Source organism: Lissotriton vulgaris, chromosome 3_1 (assembly GCF_964263255.1).
Source record: "Lissotriton vulgaris chromosome 3_1, aLisVul1.2, whole genome shotgun sequence".
NCBI classification, from domain to species: domain Eukaryota; kingdom Metazoa; phylum Chordata; class Amphibia; order Caudata; family Salamandridae; genus Lissotriton; species Lissotriton vulgaris.
In genome coordinates, this window is record NC_141689.1 from 1,333,965,255 (window position 1) to 1,333,977,762 (window position 12,508).

The following is a 12,508-nucleotide window of genomic DNA, read 5'->3' on the forward strand; positions in this document are numbered from 1 at the left end:
GCACCTCTCTTGTGCAGCGTAGGGGTGCTGGCGTTGCTTCGGCCATTTGCGGGTGGGCTCCGCTTTGAGTATTATACTTGGGCTCTGCTCCCTTCCGCCATTGCCGCTTTCTCCCCGCCGTCGCAGCTCACCTTGCATTTGCACGCTGCGCGGCGGGGGAGGTTGGGGCTCTTGTGTTGGCTCGCGAGTGGGCTCCGCTTGGTATTGGCAGTGCCCGGCAGCTCTCCACACGCTGCAGGCTCATTCCTCTGAGAATCCCTCACCCGGCCGCAGCAGTTTCTCAGCTCTCACGCTGCGCGGCGGGGGAGGTCAGTGCAGGCTCAGACCGGGTGCAGCGAGGTGGGCTCTCGCTGGCCTTGGCGTTCTTTGGGGCACTTGCAGGCAGCCTCCATGACCTCGGTTCCTGCTACAGCGGTTGGGCTCTGCTTGCTTCACTCAGGGCCCGGCAGCTTTCCTCACGCTGCAGGCTCATTCACCCTGCTGCCGCAGCAGCTTTGGTCACACGCTACGCGGCAGGGGCAGGGGTAGCTGCAGGCAGGCCGCGGGTAGGTTCCCCTGGCCTTGCTTCACTCTGGTGGGCAGTAGCCAGCGCCGCTTACTCTGTTGGGGCACAGTCAGTGTTTATAGCGGGTGGGCTCCGCTTTATAGTGTTCCTGGCGGTGCTAGCTGGCGGCCGCCCTTATTGCGGTTGTGATCGTTGCGTGTGGTCTCCGCTTTTGGTGCCAGTCACTGGCACAGGCTCACCTTCGGCCAACGGGCCAGTTCGACCACGCGGGTGAGCTCCGCGTTGGTTCCTCCATGGTGGGGGTCAGTGGCGGTCGACGCATTATCTTCCTTGGGGCACCGCCACGGCAGGGCGGCTTACAGCAGGCTCGAGAGGTGCGGGGTGGGCTCCCGGTTACCTTCTCATTGTCCTCCAGACCTGGGGCTCGTCACACGCCTCGCGGGCCTCTCGGCGGCCGGCGCCATTCCCAGGGGGTGTGCCGTCGATGCAGGCAGCTCTCTTCCCCTTTTCATGAAGCTTTCTTTTAGCTGTGGTACGCGTGGCTAGCGTCCGTCCTCGTCGCCAGTGTAATACTGGGCCCCAGGCCCGCATTATGGTAATGAAGGAGACTCAGACACAGGGATAGTTGGCTAGTGAATGGCCAAGAGCACGTGCGCTCCGCCTCCTTTATTGACTGGGTCACCTGACTTGTGACACCAGTGGTGGGTAGGTTTAAAGTGGGGATTACATCATCAGAACATCTAGACCGTGTCCAGCAGGACACTACACAGACCACGCGAAATGGCTCCGGTGGTTCTGGCTGTTTATTATGCAGTCAGCTGAGCCCAACCCTGTACGTTAGACGCTCGCGATCACTCACATGTCTCCCTCACAGTGTGCCAGTGGTATGAAGGCGCTAAAATGTGTGATTAATGCATTTTAGTGCAGTGATGTGGGCCACCACACTAAAATGTGTTTGTCTAATGCTTGATGCGTGGTACTTGGCAGGACTTAGTAAAAGTGGAAGGTTTTGATGTTAAGGCTGTCGGGATTGTCTTATTTCTCTTCCTACATAGGGTTTTTAGAATCTTCTCAAAGCCTTTGTAATGTTGATTGTTTGTTGGTTTATAGATGGGCTGACCAAGACAGTGTTGAGTCGATGGTTGCGCCCAGATATACATAGCTATCTTGTTGCTCTATAGTTACATTTCCCAGGTCCTAAATCAAGGGTTTTACTTTTGTTCCAAGTGTTTCTACTTTTTTTTGTGTGCAAAAAGTCAGTTTCTAAATTAGACTAGATTGCTTAGACATCTGGATCTTCAGTACTTTTCCAGTTTGTGAAACCAAGACAATATCATCAACCTATTTGCATCCGAATGTGTCTTATATCCTCAGGATTGGGACGATGCTCAGAATGGCTCACCTCTCGTCAGCTTCAAGTCTGACCTGCTATACTAGCGCAGACTTTTGAAGTAATCAAGAGGGGAGAAGGAAGGGTAGTGAACTGCAGGGAAGGAGATCTGTAAAAAGAATAAACAAAAATAGATAACTGTGTTCTACTTCTAAGGGACAGACTGTATATATATATATATATATCGCAACAATCCATTTCTGTAGTGATCCCTGCAGCCGCGGAATCAGAAACTGGATGGACTCCATTTTCGTGTGCACATTTTATTTATTTTTAGCTGTGCCGCCATGACGCATTTCAGCCTCAGAAAGGCCTTGATCACATGAGGACAATTATGTTTGTTATAAAGATGGAAAAGAATCGGCAGGGAAAGCTTGCTCTGTGCTGCTCGTGTTGTCTTTGAAAAAGGAATATGAATTCTGAAATGCGTCAGGCATGAGAAACTTGCTGCCATGTATCTGCAACCTACTGAACGCAGTCAATGTGAATAAAAGCTGCTGAGGTGTGCACTTCATCTGGGTGCATCCTCTATCTATATATCTATTCACTGAAAAAAACATAGGTTTCACACACATTATAGTTAGAAATTAGCATTTAAAAAACCTTTGAAATTCACCAAAAAAAAACATAGGTTTCAGGGATGTTATAGTTGGACATTTGACTCATAAAATCAGACAAATTCGCTTTTATGGTTAGTTGCGCTACCTATAACTCGCGCCCCGGCAATGCACTGGTGATGTCGTCACATATTACATCACTCATGACATGGTCAATGACCTCACTGATGACATCTCAAATGACATCACTCATGACATCATCCAGTGAATGTGTGTTTCTGTAAAGGTTAAATATATTTTATATATGCCAAAGTCTATTAAAGAATGAATACATTTACAAATGCCTAAAGGAATTATTTCGTATGTGCGTGACTGACTGTATAAGTGAGTGATTGAACGTGTCTTACTGAATGCATAGGTTATTGACTGAATTGTGTGAAAGTCTGTATTAGTCTCTCCGTTGGTGTGTAAGCAACTGCATGGGTTGCTGAATAGCTACATGAGTATCTATATAGGTTATTGATTTGTTGCCTGAGTGTCTGTATGGCTCCCCGAGTGTCTTTGTGGGTGGGTGCATAGGGGGGTTATATGAGTCTGTGCATAGATGTCTGAGTGGGTGATTCAGTGGTTGTGTGGATTAAAAAGTACATCTGGGAAGGACTATATGGGTGAGTTAGTGTGTGTATGGGTGTGTTGCTGGGTGAATGAATGTCTCAGTGGTATATCTGTGACTAACAATGAAAATATTGGGAGGAACCCTTTGTTGAGAAAGGGAATGGGTCTATATGTACGCAAAAATGAATGAATTCCCTTTTCCTTTTTTGTTGGTTATGGGACTCCTATCTCACGAGGGTCTTGGTTGAAGGTAATAAACAAGGGGGTGCTTTACCAACAAAAAAAGAAAAAGGAATTCTTTAATTTTTGCCTACATATCTGTGACTAACTACATATGTTTTAAGGCACTATATGTGAGTGTTGGAGTATATAAATGAGTATATGTGGGACTAAGTTATTTGAAGAGTATGTGTATAAATAAGTGTCTGCTTCTATCAGTGATTGTATAAGACAGTAAATATGTGTTAGTTTCTGTATAAATAAGTGATGTGGTATGTCTAAAAATAACGAAGTTGGTGTGTATAACTGTATACATTAGTAAATGGGTATGTGATTGCTTCTTTGCTTTACTGACTAGGTGTGTGAGTAACTCTATGGTTGAGTGGCAGAGTGTAACTGCATATATAGATGCATGAGTGCATATTATAGTCCTGTATTGATGAGTAACTACAAGTATAAGTGACTGGATGTGTGTGTAGACCTAGGAAATAGTGAGTAGTATGTAGTATATGGCATTCTTGTCTGTATGGTTTCAAAAATACTTGCCTGCATTTTAGAATGGGTGTATCAAATTTTATATTAGAGCATCAGTATGTGCATCAGATTATCACGTGGATGATGTCTTGTGTGTTGTCATCAGTGATGTAATTTGAGATGTCATCAGTGATGTAATATGTGACATCACCAGTGCATTGCGGGCACACAAGTTATAGTTAGCTCAACTAACTATAACAGGCGAATTGCTCTGGTTTTATATGAGTCAAATGTTAAACTAACTATAACGTCCCTGAAACCTATTTTTTTAGTGAATTTCAAAGGTTTTTTAAATGCTAATTCCTAATTATAACGTCTGCAAAACCTATGGTTATTTCAGTGAATTTCGAAGGTATTTTAAATGCTAATTTCTAATTATAATGTTCATTAAACATATCTTTTTTTCTGTCTTTTTTAATTAACATCCCATTCTCAACCTGGGAAAAACTGCAAATATCACCACTCTTCCATCGATACCTTCCGCCAACAAAATCGCCACAAACTAGATAGACAACTAACCCTAATGATATACAAACTAGGCGTTCCCGTGAAAAAACCCAACAAAAACACCACTTCACCATATTTTCAATGTGAAAAGTTGGCCTGATATATGATGTTTCCAATTCTGGAACCACCTTGTATCAGTCCAAACAATCGCTTATGGTGTCTGGTTGTAAGTCAACCTTATAGACAAGCTATCTTAATGGTAGCATAGACTAAGCAGCCTTAAAGGCTAAACTCAAGAGGTCGTGTTAAGCAAGCGGTTTTACCAATCACAATCCTGTAATATCAAATGAAAGGACACCACACAAGTATATATTATAAAAATATATGTGTTTATTTATAAAATAATCCCCAGTACTCTTTATGAGCAAAGGGGCACAAGCTTTAAATCAAAAGCACAGTATAACATATGAAAATTGCACAATTATGAATGAGGGCGGGTGGCCACTCAAACCATATATTAAGAAAGTGGTATAAGAGATACCAATCGAACAGTGGTTAGGCCTAGGGCCTAGGGAATCGCTGGAAGCAGTCGGGACAAGCAATGCTGAAGTCGGGAAAAGCCCGCGGGATTCGGGTGCAGCGCTTAAAGCACACACATGCACCAATGCAAAGTCAATGGTGCGTAAAAGTTACACAGATAGAGTTTAAGGATACTTCCGCTGAACCTAGATGGACAAAACCTTAGACACAGACCCTAGAGGTGTGTACCAGTGTGGGAATACCGGCGTTGCTGAGTTACCTCACCCACAGGAAGCGGGTGCATAGGATCGAAGTGGCGTCAGGTTTCGTCACGCAGGTTGTTGGTGCTTGAAGTTGAAGATGCTGCAGGCGATGTGAAGGAGAAGTGTCCGGTGTGATCCAAGGGGGGATCAGAGTAGTAAAGTACCTGAAAGCAGAGGGGACAGAGTCTGGGTCACTCAGCAGTGACCAGTGTGGAACCAGGACGGAACCAGGCAATATCGGGCGCAATCAGGTGGTTGTCGAGGAGCTTCTCTCCGCTGACACGTGGGCTCTGGGGCATCTGCGACGTCCAGGAGCGGGTCACGAGCTGTCCCACGCAGGCTCTCACCGTCGGCGCTGTCGGCTTCAAGATCGGAGCAAACAACACTTGGCAAGAGCAATCCACGCAGGACTAGAAGATTGCTTCTCACTCGGACCAGGAGGGTCAGAGCGGGTGCTCCTTTTCAGAGGAGCGGGTGCAAGTCTGGAGCAACCAGAATCACAAGTCGTATTTAGGTTTTCGCCGGCACAGGGGCCACAAGCCAGCTGGCAAGTGACCGGGCCAACGCGTCGAGCCAAAGAAAGCAGAAGGGCCCCACGCAGCACTCGTCGAGTGTAGAGGGGTGAGCTTCGGTGCAAGAGTGGCTCAGGGTTGGGGCTTCTCAAACCCCGGTGTACAGCTTCGAGGGTCACTCGTGGGCTGCACAGTCAGCGTCTCGTGGTCTTTTCAAGATGGCGTGCCCCACGCTTCCGGTCGCCTCCACGGGCCTCAGCTCTGCAGGGACTGTGGATCGGGCTGTAAGAAGGCAGGCAAGCTTGATCTCGTCGATCTCTGTCGCTCGAGTTCCGGCGGGAACTGCAACAAAGCAGACGTTGAGGTGCTGGATGGTGCAAATTTGCCGTATGGACAAATGTTGAGAATCCGACATAATTGTTCCAGAAAGGAAGATTTTATAACTCACGCCCAAATACTTAGTGATCAACTCAAACAAAGAGGTTATCCCTTGAAACTATTGAAACACTCAACCACACGGGCATGGCACACCCCACGAGAGGAACTATTGACAAAAAAAGACACAAAACCCCTTGAAAGGCCGGTTTGTGTCACTACATTCGGGCCATACACCAACAAACTGAAGTCCATCATACTAAAAAACTGGCATTTGATCACGAATTCTGAAGTTCCAATGGAGAAGCCATTGTTCGCTTTAAAGAAAAATAGAAGCATTGCACAATACATCGTAAGAGCTGACCTGGGAGTCAGCCAAGCCAAAACGGACTTACGCACGTTGTGGAAATTACCACCTATAACTGGCCATCACAAATGTGGTTCGTGTGCTTCCTGCCCTAACACAATCGAAGGGGAGGAATTCCAATTCAATACAATAAAATGGACACATAAAGGATTCTCAAATTGCAAAACAACCAATGTAATATACGCAATTACGTGCCCTTGTCCAAAGCTGTATATTGGGAAAACTACTCAAAAAGTTAATCAGCGAATAGCTCAACACAGATCTAGAATCAGACACAAAGTGCTGTCTGCGCCCATGGTACAGCACTTTGTGGATCATCAACACATTGAGACAGATTTCAAATGGACAGTATTACAAGCTATGAAAGTTCCTCCTAGAGGAGGAAATGTCGATGCCATGTTACTGAAAAAAGAAGCCTACTTAATTCTCAAATTTAATTGTGTGATGGATGGGCTGAACGAAATGTCAGAACTGCAAAGATCAAATTATTGAGCCCCCTGCTAAACCACCGTTTGCCAAGAAGCACTCTTTAATGGAAGGTGCCAGTTATTGCGCTACTCACACAAGTCATTCAGCCCCACAAAAAACCGAAAATATAACTAATTGCGTAATACGGCAGTATGTGGAACACTACAAGTCCCATAATGCCGAGCAGCATATTTAAACAGGAAACCAGTTCCACTGGGTGTTGGAAATCTGACTTGAATGGCAGCGTAAGGAGTGACAGTCACGCGGCCCCGTGGAGCCTCGAGCACTGCTTTTGAGAAACACAGACAGAGGTAAGAAGTCTGCAACGCATAGACCGAGGCATAGTTCAAACGAAAACATGATCCGCACGTAATGGTCGGCACCTTTGTGTTTAACTTTCAGAATTCCTAACCGGTCTAGAGATAAGACGGCACAAACGAAAGAAAGCGTAGCAGTGCCTGAGTCTTTCTCCGCGCCACACACAAGTAAGCACGACAGTGTTAGAATGCACGTTTAAAATCTAAGCATTTTTCACCCACGGACTGACTTAAACTTTTATTTAAACAGCACGTAAACACCGCAGGACTCCAAACAGATTCCCATGAACGGTCACTTCAATCCATCGAGTGATTTGTAACACATACAACAAGTAAGTGATAGCGCACCGCAAACTTGGACACAAAAATGTGCAAACAATTGCTAGAAATTCACAAACTCATGAAACCACCATCCTTTAATTTTATTCAGGCAATGGTGAAAACTAAGGATAATTTGAGACCCCGATTTTGAAAATTACAGCCAACAACACGGTGAGAAAAGGTAAAATTCCCCTACAGGTTTTACCTATGTAACAAGTTAGTTAAACAGTTTAGAGAAAAGGAGATACTAAATGTCCCCTAATTTTACACCACAGGTACACAGCTCAGCCCTGAGGAAGAACCCTATTAACTGAAAGAAGGGTTTGGAAACGCGTCGGCTATTTGGCTGTTTCAAAGAGGCAACCCAAATGTCAGGGGTTAGCACACAAGCATAGGGCGAAGCAACCAAAGTCATATTGCCCCATGTGTCTGGTCCATTTAACAATGTTTACTTGCTCATAAGGATCAGTACCTGAATAATTTTAGGTGTACATGATTTAATGTTTGTTTTTCTACTAAAATAGTGAAAGTGTAAACTATGCATGAATGCTTTATTTGTTTTGTCAGAAAATATAGATAGTATTGCAATGTATGAAATTTGTATGTATTGTTTCCACAGTAAAAGAAATTTTTAATCCTCTGTAGCTCGCATAAAATGTAAACACGTTTTGAAAATTTGAAATAATGACAAATGTAAATACAATACCTTCATGAATTAACAAAAGGAAGGTACACACCAGCTGAATAAATAAGCTGTTGTGAACTGAATCCGAGCCCTGGCACTCTTGTTTTTTGATATAATGTTTGCACAGGGTGGTCACTCCTTGACCACAATGGAGATTCTTCAGTCTTCTACGTTGAGTAGGATGTCGAAGGGTCCAGAGTTTCGTTTCAAATGTTTCATCAGGATAATCTGAGTGCTTTGGCACTGCTCCCATTCTTATACCAATCTAGGGGGCTGGATTACCTGCTAGGTCCCCTTCTATGGGTGGGACCCAGGAAGGGGGTGGATACACCCCTTTCCCTTTGATCCAGGCCGCGCTGGGACTGGGGCTGGTGTGCCCCAGAACCGGTTTGGCCGGATTATGCAAGGGGCAGCCTTGTGCGCCCCAGGCAGTGTCTGGTTCCTTTCAAACCTCCCTGCTACAATCCACTATCTCCTGTCTGGGGTGGTGTAACACCTCCCTGCGACAGGAAAGCCTTTGTCCAGGCCTCTTCTGCTGAGTTTCGGTCAGCAGCAGGTCAGACTTGTGTCTGTGGCAGAAGCATCCATTTTGTGGATCTGAGGCTCTTTTAAAATCAACCGCGTTTTAGCAAAGTAACATGTCGTCTCCCTCTAGAGGGGTGGAATGCTACCCCCGTCGCCAGGACTGGCGAGGGGGTAGTATTCCAAATCGTATGACACCTTACACGACATGTTTTGATAAAGCCAAACCAAAGTTAACATATAACCGCGAGGATTATAATGCACTTAATAGTATATGGTATGGCATTATCCCGGAACAGCTTAGGGAATTGGTCCCGACAGCTGCAGACAGGCTCAGCTCATGCTAGAGCACCATCTCACATAAAACCAAGCACTCTGCCTCCAGGATTGTTAAGGCCTGCCATAGAAATGACTGATAGGTATATATGTGTCCAGATAGGTTTAGATATAGGGATACTATATCTAAGCAAGGAGTGATTACACCACCTTGCCCCAGCTGAGTGATCAGCCAGTTGTGTCAATTGTGGATAGCCAGCCAGGGCTGGCAAAAGATATGCTGCAGCCCCTGGTAGGCCTTGGATGCACCTATGCCCTGGGCACCTATAGTGCTCTGTAAGGGGCTGATAAGGTGACCCAAGCCAATTTAGTTATGCACCTAGGGTACATGAAATCCATTTTACAGAGAGAGCAGATAGCCTGGGGCCCTGATTAGCAGGGAACCAGGCCAACTAAGTCGAAAACCAGCTAAACACAAGGCAAAAAATCTGGGGTAACCATAGTCAGGTAGCCACCTTCCTACATAACCCCCCCCTCAAAACGAAAGGAGATAAGGCTATCATTGGCCAGGTAAGCCTATATTGCCTGAGTGGCTATATAAGGAAGTACCTGCACTAGCATGGGTACCCCCTGTCTCATGGTCCACTAAGCAGTCCCTCACCCGTGGGGTATTAGAGGGTCTCCACCATAGGGAATCACTACCTTGGGTGTGTTTATGCAAGGAAAAGGCTGGTTTTGATATGGAGTATTGAAGTGAGGCTCCACTAACTTAGGGCTCAGCTTCCTCCAATTATCTTCCACCATGTGTGCTTTTTTTCTTCAACTGAGTTGCACTGTGCTCTCAGGGTCAACCTCTGGCTACCTAAAGCTGGAGGCTGGGTCTCTCTGTTTGGCTTGCTGGAGGGACAGTTCAGGTTTGGGCCCTTTGGGTCCCAGGTTTGGCTGTGCCCAACAGAATCCATCTGTGGGAGGTTCCTAACTATTTTTAAGGGGGCTCCCTCAGGAGTTTTTTAAGTTTTCACCTCACTAGGGCTACTAGTTTTGGTGCCCCTAATCTGTTGATGGGGGTACTTTATTTGACAGGGGGCCCTCTGGGTCTCACTGTCCTTCTTGTCCTCTGCAGCCCTGGGCTGACTAAGGCAAGGTAGAGAGAGGCAGGTTACCTGCTCCAGACTGGGTCCCACCTGAGAAGGGTCCACTGCCATCAGAGGCTCTGTCAGGCCAGGCCTAACAACCTCTGGGGCAGTTCCTTCATCAGGGGTAAGATCAGTTCCCTGAGGAGGCTGATCCTCTCCTAATGTCTGGTGAGGGGGAGATTTCTCTTCCTCCTCCATGCTCTCAGTTTGGGTGGAGTGATCCATCATTTTAGGCTTCACAACACACATATCTGTTTGAGTTTGGGCTGTGGCCATCACAGCCCCACCAACCATTTCAGGAGGAGACTCAGTTTGAGTATCTGCTGTTGTCATAACAGCTTTGTTATTCTGTTTAGGAAGAGCTTCTGCTAAAGATGGGGCTGAGTCTTGCACAGCCCTACCAACCTTTTTAGGAAGGACATCTTGGGTTGGGGCTGTAGCCATTACAGCCCCACTAACCTTTCCATTGGCATTTACCATTCTAGAATGGGTTTCCTGTTCAACCTCAGCCCAGGCTGAGATTTCCAAATCATTTCCTAGTAGGCAGTCTACAGGCAAGTTTGGTGACACTGCCACTCTCTTTGGGCCAGTGACACCACCCAGCTGAGACTTACTACTGCCATTGGATGATTGGTTTGTATTCCATCAATGTTTGTTACCTGGTATGTGGCACCAGGTAAAAGTTGCTTAGAGGGGACTATACAGTCAGCCACCATGGTGATGCTAGCCCCTGTGTCCCTAAAGGCTTCAACTTTCAAACCATTGATGATGGGTTCTTGTCTATATTTGCTCAAGGTATTTGGGCAATCAGAGAAGTTGGCAAACCCCATGCCAGTCTCACAGACAAGATCATTTGGGGATGGGGACCTGGATAGGCCAGGGTCCACCTGTGCTCCAAAAGTAAACCCACCAAGATTCCTGGGTGTGCTCCCACTTCCTGGGGGATTACTGCTGACAGTAACAGGAGATGTTGGAGCTGGCTTTGGAGGTATATTCTCTTTATTGCCATTCTTTGGACAAGAGCTGTCTGATTTCCAATGGCCAGTCTGTTTACAGACATGACAGTATGGCTTTTTCTGGGTAGATGAAGTGTCTTTGGACCCACCCCCATCCTTTGAGTTTTGGGGCCCTGGGGAAGTCTTTTCTTTACTTTTATCCCCACCCTTATCTTGAGGCTTAGTAGACTCCTTCTTCTGGTTATGGTCCTGATTCTTAGGCCTAATCCTGATTCTGACCCATTTATCTGCCCTCTTTCCAAATTCTTGGGGAGAGATCAAATCTGAGTCCACCAGGTGCTGGTGTAAGAGCTGGTTCCGACAATTACTTAGGATCTGCTCCCTCATAATCAAATTATACAATCCTGTGAAGTCATGTACTTTGCTGCCATGTAGCCAACCCTCCAGAGCCTTAGTAGCACAATCTACAAAATCAGTCCAGTCCTGTGTCTGTGTCTTCTGGGTGTCTCTGAATTTCAACCTGTACTGTTCAGTGGTTAAGCAAACCCATCTATTAGAGCACTCTTAAGGACTTTGTAGTTTTTAGCATCCTCATGTCTGACAGTGAGGAGCTTATCTCTCTCTTTCTCTGAAAAGGAGTACCATAATATTGCTGCCCACTGTTCCTCAGGAACCTGCTGTACCATGCAGGCTCTCTCAAGAGCAGTTATCCACTTGTGGATGTCATCCCCTTCTGTGTAGGGGGGTACAATCTTTGTCAGGTTTCTAGTATTATATGACCTGTCTTTCTCTCTAGGAATATTGTTGCTGCCACCAGTGGCATCTAAGCCGCATATTTTCTGTTCTCTTGCTAAAGCAAGTTTAGCTTGGGCCAGGGCTAACTCTTCCCTCTCTATCTGGAGTTCTACAGCTCTCATCCTGGCCTTATGCTCTCTTCTCTGGGGGGAAGTCATTCCCCTTTGAGAGTTTCTGGAGACACTAGAAATGTGAGAATCCACTGAGGGAGATCTCACCCTTCTATTGCCTGTGGGAACTAGGTTATAGGATCTGGGGAGGTGCTGTCCCTCTCCATTCCCATGTAGGTCTAAGTTGGTCTGCTTAAGCCTGCCAACTATAACCTGGTTACCCCTCTGATCCTGATCAGGCTCATCTACTTCTGAGCCATCCTCCTCCTTCTTCTTCTTCCTCTTCTGGAGTGTGCTCATTCTCAGGGGTGTTCACTCCATCTCCTGTATCTAAGGGAGCTGCACTCGCCTTATCTAAGTCATCCTTTTCCAGGATGGCTATCAGGGAAGGAATGGTGGGGTTTCTACCCCTTTTTTAGCCCTCTTGCAGTGCATAAGGCACCCAAGTCTTTATGGCTAAGTTTGTCATAACTGGAAGTTGCCTTGGTAGGGTCAACTGTCACAGAGGCAAAGCCTGAAGCTCCTCCTGTGCCAGACATGACTGCTAGTGTGTATGTATGTATGTATAGGCATTTATATAGCGCACTACTTACCCGGAGGGTCCCAAGGCGCTTCGACC

At 46.2% G+C, this 12,508-nt stretch overlaps 1 protein-coding gene across 1 annotated transcript in view; it reads left to right on the forward strand.

Moving 5' to 3' along the window:
• Positions 1–12,508, forward strand: part of IDUA (alpha-L-iduronidase) — a 2,362,715-nt gene that overhangs the window by 12,004 nt on the left and 2,338,203 nt on the right. The gene's annotated exons all lie outside the window — the stretch shown is intronic.